Below are 15,484 nucleotides of genomic sequence, written 5' to 3'. Positions count from 1 at the left end.
GAAATGATACCTTGGAACCTCCTCGGACACTGAGAAGCACAATTCAAAAATAATACCATGCTGCTCCACATACGTGGCACATTGTAGGAGCTCAAAAAATACTGACTATATTTAGATGATCACTGCCCTATGGAGAAGTTTAAATGAAGAGCATAGAAGAAAACCTTTATCTTAAAAAGGTTAAGGTAAAAAGATAAACAAATGAAAAGGAGTAGAAGATATCGCTTAAAAAAAAAGAAGTAGGTGAAAGGGAAAGGAAAACATGAGGTTTTTTAGCTCTATAGAGTCAATAATAAATGCAAAATAAGTGGCCTAGCTCCTCTGAAGACCTCTGGGATTGAATCAGTCCTTGGGAGGTTCTAAGCAACTCCAATCACAAATTATTGGCATAGTCAATTATGTCAACAACACTTAGTCATCAAATGTTTTAGAATAAGGTAGAGAAAGTCACTCCAGGTGCTTCTTAGGCTACCAGAAAAGGAAATGGCTAGAACTAGCAGCCATATATATTTCTTTCTGACAACTGCTAGGAGGTCCTGTGTGTACAGATGTACATAATTTTTCATTTGCCATCAAAAATAACTAACCATTTTGGCCATGTCAAACAAATGCCCAGTCTAAGTTGCCATTTGAACACATCCTTGACAATATGTGATAGGAGAAACTGATCCAACTTAAACTTTTATCTCTGACAAAGAACACAATAGGCTGAGGAAAATTTTGTGGAGTGCCAGACAAGAGACAGTACTATTGTCAACAGCAAAAAATACCACTTTAGACTAGTCTTCTCTATCACAAACTTTTGGTTTTTCATGATTAGACAAGAACAGGGATATCTAGTTTGGGATTTAGTGTTGTTTTTAGCTCAGAAAATATTAGGTAATTCTCCATTTTAATTCACTCTAATTACTTAATAGATTTAATATGATATTTTCCTAGAGAGATGATTTTCACAAAATATAAACATCAGGACATCAAACAGAGATCCAAAAATGAAGTAGAATGAGTGTTTTTAGATTAAGAGGTTTGTTTTCAAATTAAAGCCTTTGTATGCCATAGCTTTGGCTTAAGGCTTTTATTACATCATTGTCAGTGTTACAAATACTACATTTTAGCCTAATTAGAGATCTCTCTTTTGGTTTGGATATTAAATGATAAGTTCCACCCTACCTAATATAAGGCAATAAATTTGTCTTTTCTTGAATTATTCAAAAGCCCATGGCTTATCTGTAATCATTTATTTAACATTCTTTATTGAGTGCCTACAGTGTGCTAAGCACTGTTCTACAGCAGATAACTAGACACAACAAAAAATGAGACAGACAAGGTAACTGCTCACAAGAAACTTTTATTTTAAAAAGGCAAGACAGACAATGCACATATAAAATACTCAGATAAACTTCTAGGTCATGATAAATGGCAATAAAAAGGAACAGAGATAGAAAGTTGAAAGCTACTTTGGATTGTCAGAGGAGGCTACTGCAAAGAAGTGATATCTGAATAACAAAAGAGCTTTCCAAGTAAAGATCTTGATTAAGAGCAGTCCAGACAAAGGGAAGATAAAGTGCAAAGGCCCTAAGGCAAGAACAAGTTTGATGTGTTTGAGGAAAAACAAGAAGCCTGTATGGTTGGAGTACAGTAACCGAGGGAGAAGGTAGGATGAAATGAGAGAGGAGAGGTAGGTAAAGGTTAGATCACTTAGGGACATGATATACTGTTTACATTTCATTATAAAAGCAAAAGACTTAAAGTGCAGAGTTTAAAAAGAAAAAGAAGTGAAAAGTCTTGTTTACAACTTTAAAAGATTGATTGATTCCTTTGTGGAAAAAAAAAGAGTATTTTTATGCACTAACAATGAAAGATCAGAGAGGGAGATTAAGGAAACAATTACATTTACCATCACATCAGAAAGAATAAAATACCTAGGAATAAACCAACTTAAGGACACAAAAAACTTGTACTCTGAAAACTATAAGACACTTTTGAAAGAAATCAAAGATGACACAAACAGATGGAAAGATATACCATGTTCATGGATTGGAAGAATCAATATTTTCACAATGACTATACTATCCAAGGCAATCTACAGATTCAGTGAAATCCCTATCAATTTACCTATAACAATTTTCACAGAATTAGAACAAAATATTTCAAAATTTGTAAGGAGGCACAAAAAGAACTGAATAACTAAAGCAATTTTGAGAAAGAAAAATGGAGCTGGAGGAATCAGGCTCCCTAACTTCAGACTATATTACAAAGACACAGTCATCAATAAAGAATGGTACTGGCACAAAGAATAACAAAAAATATAGATAAATGGAACAGGATAGAAAGCCCAGAAATAAACCATGCACCTGTGCTCAGTTAATCTATTACAAAGGAGGTAAGAATATACAATGGAGAAAGGACTGTCTCTTCAATAAGTGGTGCTGGGAAAACTGGACAGCTACATATAAAAGAATGAAATTAGAACATTCTCTAACATCACACAAAAATAAACTCAAAATGGATTAAAGATCTCAATATAAGATCAGATACTATAAAACTCTTAGAGAAAAACTTAGGCAGAATTGTCTTTGACATAAATTGCAGTGATAATTTTTCATTCCATCTCCTAGAGTAATGAAAATAAAAACAAAAATAAACAAATGGGACCTAATGAAACTTAGAAGCTTCTTCACAGCAAATGAAGCCATAAACAAAATGAAAAGACAACCCACAGAATGGGAGAATATATTTGCACATGAAGGAACCAACAAGGGATTAATCTGCAAAATATACAAACAGCTCATGCAGCTCTATGTCAAAAATACAAACAGCCAAATCAAAATATGGACAGAATATCATAATAGATATTTCTCCAAAGAAGACATACAGATGGCCAAAAAGCACATGAAAAGATGCTCAACATCACTAATTATCAGAGAAATGCAAATCAAAACTACAATGAGGTATCACCAGTAAAAATGGTCAACATAAAAAAATCCACAAACAATTAACCCTGGAAAAGGTGTGGAGAAAAGTGAACCCTCTTACCCTGTTGGTGGGAATATAAATTGGTACAGTCACTATGGAGAAGAGTACAGAAGTTCCTTAAAAAACTAAAAATAGAACTACCATATGATCCAGCAATCCCACTCCTGGGCATATATCCAGGGAAAAACATAATCCGAAAAGAATAGCCAAGACATGGAAGCAACCTAAATGTCCATCGACAGAGGAATGGAAAAAGAAGATATGGTACATATATACAATGGAATATTACTCAGCCATAAAAAAGCATGAAATAATGCCATTTGCAGCAACATGGATAGACCTGGAGATGACCATACTAAGTGAAGTAAGTCAGGCAGAGAAAGACAAATATATGATATCACTCATATATGGAATCTAATTTTAAAAATGATACAAATGAACTGACAAAACAGACACTTTTTTACAGATATTGAAAACAACCTATGATTACTACAGGGGAAATGTGGGCGGGAGAGATAAATCAGGAGCTTTGGATGAACATACACACACCACTATATACAAGATAGATAACCAACAAGGACATACTGTATAGCACAGGGAACTCTACTCAATATTCTGTTATGACCTACAATGGAAAAGAATCTAAAAAAGAATGAATATATGTATATGCACAACTGAATCACTTTCCTGTACACCTGTAACTAACACAAAATTGTAAATCAACTGTATATCAATACAATTAAAATTATTTTTAAAAAGACTAGGGGAATAGGATAGAAGTAGGAATACCTCTTTGGAAGCTATTACTGCCATCCTGGAAAGGATGGAGGTAGTCATACAGATGATGATAAGTTTTGAAATTAGAGCAGACTAACACAAACCAAAATTATGCAAATCTGTACAATGGCAAAACAATAGGATGTATTTATTAAGTTAAAATCCCAATCCAAATTACATCTTAATATTTATTAAATGCAAGTTATTTAAGTAAAATTATTATTTATATCCTACTTATTCTAAAAAGGTATGACTTAAGATGCTTTACAATTAAAAATTAAAGATACAGTTTTACTACTCTATTGGCAACAGGACAGGATCCAAAAAATACAGGCAAAATAAAAACTGGATTAAAAATTGTTTGCTGAGGGAAGGGGATCAATATGGTGGAGTAAGAGGACTTACAGCTCACCTCAAACACCCCACAAACACATCAAAAATACACCTACATGTAGAACAATTTTCATGGAAAACTAACTGGAAACTGGCAAAAGAACTCCTGTACAACCAGTAAAGATCTCCATATAACCTGGTAGGATGGACAAAATGGCATCAGGTCGAGACCTGTGCCCCTGGGAGGGATCCAGAAGGAATAGAAGATCTATGGGGTAAATCTTTGACCTGGGGAGCTAGCGGGTGAAGCCAAAATAAGCATCCCAGTTCTGGGGTCCTGCATGGAGGAGACCAGTCCCCTTGTCTGCTGGGAAATCCACTGAGACAGACAAAAGAGCTGAAGAAGCCTAGACTCTACACATGGGGAATATGTGTATGCTGGCTTGCAGACAGAGCTGTACACTGACAGTGGCTGCCTCGCTACACTTCCCAATCCTAAGAAACAAACATCTTGGCCCAGCTCACTCTACACCACAGCCTGGTGTAAGCTCTGGGCAAGGACTCAGTCCAGCTATACAGAGAGAGACCAGGGTGCCTGGGGTGTGATCTGGGAGGAGCTGCAGAGACCATTGTCAGTGCACACACAAGGTGGAGCCAAAAGAACACATAGCAGCTAAGCACTGAATCCTAGGCAGACAGACCCTGGGAAAGGACACATTTAGGTATGCAGAAATAGCTGGGAGGGCCTGGGGTGTGGTCTGGGTGGGGTGGCATAGCCATTGTCAGTACCCTGAGGAGTTATGGTTCATCTCTCAGGGAGAGTGCCCTGGATCTGCCCACTTCATATTGCAATTTAGTACTACATCTGGGGCAGAAAGGTCCTGGGAGAAGACTGCCACAGAGGCAGCCCCAATCCCAGGTGGCAATGCAATTGCCTCAATTTATGCAGCCTCAACATGCCAAATCCCAGCCCCAGGCTATTCCACACCACAACTTTGCAGTAGGTCTGGTACAAATACAACAGAAAAAGTGACATGACTTTGGGCTGCATCTGAGTGGAACTGTGGACACCTATACAGGTGGCAAATAGGTTCTCTGTGAGCACACTGACCTCACATCTTGCAACAATCACCTCCCTTGGGATGGGGCAGGCACTCAAGGGTAATGGAGCCTGATCAAATCTAACCCTCAGGGCTTCTAATTCAACAAATGGAGAGAATACCTTGCCCACAATAGGGCCATGAGAGCCAAAGAAGAGGCTCATCCAACATTCAAAGCAGACTCTGGACACCACAACACCAATCACACTCCCTATCATGCAGATAACAGTCAGCATACTTTGAGGAAAGATGTGGCTGGCATCCAAACTAAAACCAGTCCTTGTATCAAAAATATTGGATTAAGGGCTTCCCTGGTGGTGCACTGGATGAGAGTCTGCCTGCCAATGCAGGGGACACAGGTTCATGCCGTGGTCCGGGAAGATCCCACATGCCGCAGAGTGACTGGGCCCGTGAGCCATGGCCACTGAGCCTGCACGTCCGGAGCCTGTGCTCCACAACGGGAGAGGCCACAGCAGTGAGAGGTCTGCGTACCACAAAAAAAAAAAAATATATATATATATATATATATATATATATATATATATTGGACTCAGTCTACCCAGGAATGATTCCACATAAATATAGCCCTTTAAGACCACAGTAGACAATTTCTCCTAAATTCATAGAGACAAAGAAAGTTAAATAAAATAAAAAGCAGAGGAACTACTCCCATTTAAAAGAACAAGAGAAATTCCCTGAAAGAATAATGAAACAGAGCCCACCAGTCTACTAGACCCTTAGTTAAAAAATGAGGTAATAAGAATGCTAAAGGAATTAAGAAAGATTATTGATAGAAATGCTGATCACTATAACAAAGAACTGGAAACTATAAAGATGAACCAATCAAAAGTAGTCAACTCAATTGCTGAGATAAAATCCAGTCTAGAAGCAATGAATAGCAGAGTAAGTAATGCAGAAGAACAAATAAGTGATCTGGAAGATAGAATAATGGAAATCACCCAATTAGAGTAACAGACAGAAAGACAAATGGAAAAAAAAAATGAAAGCAACATATGAGATCTATGTGATAATATAAAGCATACCAACCTATGCATAATAGGGGTTCCAGAAAGAGAAAAGAGAGAGAAGGGGATCGAAAATGTATTTGAAGAAATTATGGCTAAAAAATCCCAAACTTAAAGAAGAAAAGTGATATCCAGGTACAGGAAGCACAGAAGGTCCCAAACAAGATGAAACCAAACAGACCCACATCAAGACATATCATAGTTAAAATTGCAAAAATTAAAGATAGATGATTCTAAAGGTGGAAAGAAAAAAACAGTCAGTTACAAAGTCTTCCCCATAAGGTTATCAGCTAATTTCACTGCAGAATCTTTGCAGGCCAGAAAGGAGTGACATGATATATACAAAGCCCTGAAAAGGAAAAACCTGCAACATAGGGTGCTATACCAAGTAAGAATATTATTTAGAATAGAAGGAGAGATAAAGGATTTCTCAGACAGGAAAAACTAAAAGAATTCAGCAGTACTGAACCACCCTAAAATAAATATTAAAGAGTCTTCTCTAAATATAAAAGAAACAAGAATTGATAGGAAAGGGAAAAATCACAATATGAAAGACAAATATATTAAAGGATTGAAGGTCACTTAAGCCAGTCAATAGATGTAAAAAATCACAAAAATTTGTAAAAGTGATTATAACAGCAATAAACAGTAAAATGATAAGCATAAAGATATAAAATACGATATCAAAATCACAAAATGTGGGTGAAGAGAGTTTAAAAATGTAGTTCTCTTACACATACAGACTGAAAGTGAAGGTATGGAAAAATATATCATGCAAATGGAAATGAAAAAAGAGCAGGGGTAGCAATACTCATATGAGACAAAATAAACTTTAAACCAAAGTCCATAAAGACAAAGGCGTGCACTATAAAATGATAAAGGGATCAATACAAGAAGAGGGTATTGCAATTGTTAACATATATGCACCTAGTATGGGAGCTCCTGAATTTATAAACAAATAATAACAGACATAAAGGGAGAAATTAACAATAATACAATAATAGGAGGAGAATTTAACATCTAGCCAACATCAATAGGCAGATCATCCAGACAGAAAATTAATAAGTCATAAGAGTTTCTAAATGATACTGTAGACCAGTTGAATCTAATTGATATCTACAGGACACTACATCTCCAAAACACAGAATACACATTCTATTCAAGCAAGCATGGAACATTCTCTGGGTAGACCACATACAAAGTCACAAAACAAGCCTCAACAAGTTTAGGAGGACAGAAATTATTTAAAGCACATTTTCTCACCACAATGGTATGAAACTAGAAATCAACCGCAGAAAGAAAAACAGGAAACGAATGAACACATGGAGACTAAACAATATGCTCCTTAGAAACAAATGAGTCAATGATGAAATCAAAGAAGAAATCAAAAATACCTGGAGGCAAATGAATATGAAAACACAGCATTACAAAATTTATGGGATGCAGCAAAAGCAGTTCTAAGACAGAAGTTCAAAGTGGTACAAGCCTTCCTCATGTAACAAGAAAAATCTCAAATAAACACTCTAACCTACCACCTAAAAGAATTAGAAAATAAGAACAAACAAAACTGAAAGACAGCAGAAGGAAGGAAATAATAAAGAACAGAGAAGAAATAAATGAAATACAGATCAGAAAACAATAGAAAAGACCAATAAAATGAAGACCTGGTTTTTTGAAAGATAAACAGAATTGACAAATATCTAGCCAGTCTCACCAAGATGAAAAGAGAGAGGACTCCAACAACATAAGAAATGAAAGACAGTAAATAAGTAAGGATATCGCAGAAATGCAAAAAATAAAATAAGAGAATAATATGAACATTTATATGTTGACAAATTTGACAACCTAGGAAAAATGGACAAGTTTCTAGAAAGAGCTTATTAAAACTGAGTCAAGAAGAAACATAATTTGAACAGACCAATCACCAGAAGTGAAGTAAAATCTGTAATAATAATAATAATAATAAAAGTATCTGCAAATAAAATTCCAGGACTGGATGGCTTCACTGTGGAATTCTACCAAATATACAAAGAAGAAGTTACACCTATTCTTCTCAAACTATTGCAAAATATGGAAGAGGAGGAAACACTCCCAAACTCTTTCTATGAAGCCACCATCACCCTGATATGAAAACCAGAAAAAGACACTGCAAAAAAAGGCAATTATAGGCCAATATATTTGATGAATAGTAGGAGCTTCAACATGGTGGAAGAGTAAGATGTGGAGATCACCTTTCTCCCCACAAATACATTACAAATACATCTACATGTAAAACAACTCCTACAGAACACCTACTGAACGCTGGCAGAAGACCTCAGACCTCCCAAAAGGCAAGAAACTCCCCACACACCTGGGTAGGGCAAAAGAAAAAAGAAAAAACAGAGACAAAGGAATAGGGATGGGACCTGCACCTCTGGGAGGGAGCTGTGAAGGAGGAAAGGTTTCCACACACTAGCAAGGCTCTTTGCGGGCAGGGACTGTGGGTGGCAGACGGGGAAGCTTCAGAGCCATGGATGAGAGTGCAGCAACAGGGGTGCGGAGGGCAAAGCAGAGAGATTCCCACACAGAGGATCAGTGCTGACCAGCACTCACCAGCCCAAGAGGCTTGTCTGCTCACCCACTGGGACAGATGTGGTATGGGAGCTGAGGCTCGGGCTTCTGGGTCAGATCCCAGGGAGAGGACTGGGGTTGGCTGTGTGAACAGAGCCTGAAGGGGACTAGTGCACCACAGCTATCCAGGAGGGAGTCCGGGAAAAAGTCTGGAGCTGCTGAAGAGGCAAGAAACATTTACTTGCCTCTTTGTTTCCTGGTGCATAAGGAGAGAGGATTAAAAGTGCCGCTTAAAGGAGCTCCAGAGATGGACGAGACACAGCTATCAGCCTGGACCCCAGAGACAGGCATGAGATGCTAAGGCTGCTGTTGCAGCCACCAAGAAGCCTTTGTGCAAGCACAGGTCACTATCCACAGCTCTACTCCCGGGAGCCTCTGCAGCCTGCCACTGCGAGGGTCCCAGGATCCAGGGAAAACTTCCCTGGGAGAACACACAGTGTGCCTCAGGCTGTTGCAACATCATGCTTGGATCTGCTGCTGCAGGCTCGCCCCAATTCCTTACCCTTCCCTCTTCCCAGCCTGAGTGAGAGAGAGCCTCCTAATCAGCTACTCCTTTAACCTCGTCCTGTAAGAGTAGGAACAGAAGCCCTCAGGCGACTCTACACATAGAGGTGGGGCCAAATCCAAAGCTGAAACCCAGGAGCTGTGCGAAAAAAGAAGAGAAAGTGAAATTTCTCCCAGCAGCCTCAGGAGCAGCGGATTAAATCCCCACAATCAACTTGATGTACCCTGCATCTGTGGATATCTGAATAGACAATGAATCATCCCAAATTGAGCAGGTGGACTTTGGGAGCAATGATATATATATGTTTTTCCATTTTCACTCTTTGTGAGTGTGTATGTGTATGCTCCTGTGTGTGATTTTGTCTGTATAGCTTTGCTTTTACAATTTGTCCTAGCGTTCTGGCTGTCCGTTTTTTTTTTTTTTTCTTAGTATACTTTTTAGTGCTTGTTATCATAGGTGGATTTGTTTTTCGGTTTGTTGCTCTCTTCTTTCTTTCCATTTTTTTTTTTAGTTTAAAATATTTATTTAATAATTATTTTTATTTTAATAACTATTTTATTTTATTTTATCTTCTTTCTTTTTTTCTCACATTTATTCTGTGCAGTGTGTATGACAGGCTCTTGGTGCTGCACCCAGGCATCAGGGCTGTGCCTCTGGCATGGGAGAGTCAAGTTCAGGACATTGGTCCAACACAGACCACTCAGTTCCACATAATATCAAACAGCGAAATCTCCCAGAGATTTCCATCTCAATGCCAAGACCCAGCTCCACTCAATGACCAGCAAGTTCCAGCACTGGACACCCTATGTCAAACAACTAGCAAGACAGGAACACAAAGGCACCCATTAGCAGAGAGGCTGCCTAAAGTCATAAGGTCACAGTCACCCCAAAACACACCACCAGACATGGAGCTGCCCACCAGAAAGACAAGATCCAACCTTATCCACCAGAACACAGACACTAGTCCCCTCCACAAGGACGCCTACACAACCCACTGAGGCAACATTAGTCACTGGGGAAGACACCAAAAACAACGGGAACTATGAACCTGCAGCCTGTGAAAACGAGACCCCAAACACAGTAAGTTAAGAAAAATGAGAAGACAGAGAAACACACAGCAGATGAAGGATCAAGGTAAAAAGCCACCAGACATAACAAATGAAGAGGAAATAGGCAGTCAACCTGAAAAAGAATTCAGAAAAATGGTAGTAAAGATGATCCAAAATCTTAGAAATAGAAGGGAGAAAATACAAGAAACATTTAAAAAGGACCTAGAACTAAAGAGCAAACAAACGTGATGAACAACACAATAAATGACATTTAAAATTCTCTAGAGGGGATCAGTAACAGAATATCTGAGGCAGAAGAATGGATAAGTGAGTGACCTACAAGATAAAATAGTGGAAATAACTACTGCAGAGCAGAGTAAAGAAAAAATAATGAAAATAATTGAGGAGAGTCTCAGAGACCTCTGGGACAACATTAAACACACCAGCATTCGAAACATAGGGTTCCCAGGAGAAGAGAAATAAAAGGGGCAGAGAAAACATTTGAAGTGATTACAGTTGAAAACTACCCTAATATGGGAAAGGAAATAGTTAATCAAATCAAGGAAACAGAGTGAATTCCATACAAGATAAATCCAAGGAGAAACACAACAAGACACATATTAAACAAACTATCAAAAGTTAAATACAAAGAAAAAATATTAAAAGGAGAAAGAGAGAAAACAACAAATAACACACAAGGAAATCCCCATAAGGTTAACAGCTGATCTTTCAGCAGAAAATCTGCAAGGTAAAAGGGAGGGGCAGGACCTACTTAAAGTGATGAAGGGGAAAAACCTGCAACCAAGATGACTACCCAGCAAGGATCTCATTCAGATTTGACAGACAAATTAAAAGCTTTACAGACAAACAAAAGCTAAGACAATTCAGCACCACTGAACCAGCTTTACAGCAACTGGTAAAGGAACTTTTCTAGGCAGGAAGCAAAAGAGAAGGAAAAGACCTACAGTAACAAACCCAAGAAAATGGTAATAGGAACATACATATCGATAATTACCTTAAATGTAAAGGGATAAAATCCTGCAACCAAAAGACATAGAATGACAAAATGGATACAAAATCAAGACCTGTATATATGCTGTCTACAAGAGACCCACTTCAGACCTAGGGGCACATACAGACTGAAAGTGAGGGGTGTAAAAAGATATTCCATGCAAATGGAAATCAAAAGAAAGCTGGAATAGCAATTCTCATATCAGACAAAATAAACTTTAAAACAAAGACTATTACAAGAGACAAAGAAGGACACTACATAATGATCAAAGGGTCAATCCAAGAAGAAGATATAACAGTTATAAATATTTATGCACCGAGTATAGGAGCACCACACAATACATAAGGCAAATACTAACAGCCATAAAAGGGAAAACTGACAGCAACACAGTCATAGTAGTGGACATATCACCCCACTTTCACCAATCGATGGATCATGCAAAATGAAAATAAATAAGGACACACAAGCTTTAAATGATACATTAAATAAGATGGACTTAACTGATATTTATAGGACATTCCTTCCAAAAACAACAGAACACACTTTCTTCTCAAGGGCTCATGGAACATTTTCCAGGACAGACCATATCTTGAGTTACAAATGAATCCTTGGTAAATTTAAGAAAATTGAAATTGTATCAAGTATCTTTTCCAACCACAACACTATGAGACTAGATATCAATTACAGGAAAAAATCTGTAAAAATACAAATGTATGGATGCTAAACAATACACTACTTAATAATGAAGTGATCACTGAAATAATCAAGGAGGAAATCAAAAAATACATAGAAACAAATGACAATGAAAACACGAGGACCCAAAGCCTATGAGATGCAGCAAAAGCAGTTCCAAGAGGGAAGTTTATAGTAATACAATCCTACCTTAAGAAACAAGAAAGATCTCAAATAAGCAACTTAAACTTACACCTAAAGCAATGAGAGGAAGAGCAAAATTACACCAAAGTTAGCAAAAGGAAAGAAATAATAAAGATCAGATCAGAAACAAATGAAAAAGAAATGAAGGAAATGATAGCAAAGATCAAGAAAACTAAAAGCTGGTTCTTTGAGAAGATAAACAAATTGATAAACCATTTGCCAGACTCATCAAGAAAAGAAGGGAGAAGACTCAAATCAATAGAATTAGAAATGATGTGAGCCATGGCCGCTGAGCCTGCACGTCTGGAGCCTGTGTTCCACAACGGGAGAGGCCACAACAGTGAGAGGCCCGCGTACCACAAAACAAACAAACAAAAAAAGAAATGATAAAGGAGAAGTAACACCTGACACCACAGAAATACAAAGGATCATGAGAGATTCCTACAAGCAACTATATGCCAATAAAATGGAAAACCTGGAAGAAATGGACAAATTCTTAGAAATTTACAATCTTCTGAGACTGAACCAGGAAGAAATAGAAAAATATGAACAGACCAATCACAATAACCGAAATTGAAACTGTGATTAAAAATCTTCCAACAAACAAAAGCTCAGGACCAGATGGCTTCACAGGTGAATTCTATCAAACATTTAGAGAAGAGCTAACACCTACCCTCCTCAAACTCTTCCAAAATATACCAGAGGGAGGAACACTCCCAAACTCATTCTATGAGGCCACCATCACCCTGAGACCAAATCAGACAAAGATGTCAAAAAGAAACAAAACTACAGGCCAATATCACAGATGAATGTAGATGCAAAAATCCTCAACAAAATACTAGCAAACAGAATCCAACAGCACATTAAAACGATCAAACACCATGATCAAGTGGGGTTTATCCCAAGAACTCAAGGATTCTTCAATATATGCAAATCAACCAACGTGATACACCATATTAACAAATTGAAGGAAAAAAAACATATGATCATCTCAATAGATGCCGAGAAAGCTTTCGACAAAATTCAACACCCATTTATGATAAAAAAGAATGCTCCAGAAAGTAGGCATAGAGGGAACTGTCCTCAATATAATAAAGGCCATATATCACAAGCACACAGCCAACATCTTCTCAATGCTGAAACACTAAATCATTTCCACTAAAATCAGGAACAAGAAAAGTTTGCGCATTCTCACCACTCTTATTCAACATAAGTTTTGGAAGTTTTAGCCACAGCAATCAGAAAACAAAAAGAAATAGAAGGAATCCAAATCATAAAAGAAGAAGTAAAACTGTCACTGTCTGCAGATGACATGAAACTATACACAGAGAGTCTTAAAGATGCTACCAAAAAATTATTAGAGCTAATCAATGAGTTTGGTAAAGTAGCAGGATAAAAAATTAACTCACAGTAATCTCTTGCATTCCTATACACTAATGATGAAAAGTCTGAAAATGAAATCAAGAAAACACTCCCATTTACCACTGCAAAAGAAACAGTAAAATATCTAGGAATAAACCTACCTAAGGAGATGAGACCTGTATGCAGAAAATTATAAGACACTGATGAGAGAAATTAAAGATGATACAAACAAATGGAGAGATATACCATGTTCCTGGATGGGAAGAATCAACATTGTGAAAATGACTATACTAACCAAAGAAATCCATAGATTGAATGCAATCCCTATCAAACCACCACTGGCATTTTTCACAGAACTAGGACAAAAAATTTCACAATTTGTATGGAAACACAAAAGACCCTGAATAGCCAAAGCAATCTTGAGAAAGAAAAATGGAGCTGGAGGACTGAGGCTCCCTGACTTCAGACTATACTACAAAGCTACAGTAATCAAGCCAGTATGGGACTGGCACAAAAAAAGAAATATAGATCAATGGAACAGGATAGAAAGCCCAGGGATAAATCCACACACATATGGTCACCTTATCTTTTTAAAGGAGGCAAGAATATACAGTGGAGAAAAGACAGACTCTTTAATAAGTGGTGCTGGGAAACTGGACATCTACATGTAAAAGAATGAAATTAGAACACTCCCTAACACCATATACAAAAATAAACTCAAAATGGATTAAAGACCTAAATGTAAGGCCAGAAACTATCAAACTCTTAGAGGAAAACATAGGCAGAACACTCTATGACATAAATCAGAGCAAGATCCTTTTTACCCCACCTCCTAGAGAAATGGAAATTTTAAAAGAAATGAACAAACGGGTCCTAATGAAACTTCAAAGCTTTAGCACAGCAAAGGAAACCATAACCAAGACTAAAAGACAACCCTCAGAATGGGAGAACATATTTGTCAGTGAAGCAAGTGACAAGGGATTAATCTCAAAATTTACAAGCAGCTCATGTAGCTCAATATCAGAAAAACAAACAACCCAGTCCAAAAATGGGCAGAAGACTTGACCAGGGATTCTCCAAAGAAGATATACAGATTGCCAACAATCACATGAAAGAATGCTCAATCTCTTTAATCATTAGAGAAATGCAAATCAAAACTACAATGAGATATCTTCTCACACTGATCAGAATCACCATCATCAAAAAATCTACGAACAATAAATGTTGGAGAGGGTGTGGAGAAAAGGGAACCCTCTTGCACTGTTGGTGGGAATGTAAACTGGTACAGCCACTATGGAGAACAGTATGGAGCTTCCTTAAAAAACTAAAAATAGAACTACCATATGACCCAGCAATCCCACTACTGGGTATATACCCTGAGAAAACCATAATTCAGAAAGTGTCATGTACCACAATGTTCATTGCAGCTCTATTTACAACAGCCAGGACATGGAAGCAACCTAAGTGTCCATTGACAGATGAATGGATAAAGAAGATGTGGTACGTGGATATAATTGAATATTACTCAGCCATGAAATGAAACACAATTGAGTTATTTGTAGTGAGGTGGATGGACCTAAAGTCTGTCATACAGAGTGAAGTAAGTCAGAAAGAGAAAAATAATGCATACATACAATACTGTATGCTAACACATATATATGGAATCTAAAAAACAAAACAAAAAATGGTCATGAAAAACCTAGGGGCAAGACAGGAATAAAGATGCTGACCTACTAGAGAATGGACTGCAAGAGACGGGGATGGGGAAGTGTAAGCTGGCACAAAGTGAGAGAGTGGCATGGACATATATACACTACCAAATGTAAAACTAATAGCTAGTGGGAAGCAGCTGAATAGCA

Source organism: Delphinapterus leucas, chromosome X (assembly GCF_059928025.1).
Source record: "Delphinapterus leucas isolate spDelLeu-1000000601 "Yukka" chromosome X, BTC_Dleu_Yukka2, whole genome shotgun sequence".
NCBI lineage: Eukaryota > Metazoa > Chordata > Mammalia > Artiodactyla > Monodontidae > Delphinapterus > Delphinapterus leucas.
This window is presented reverse-complemented; position numbering follows the sequence as displayed.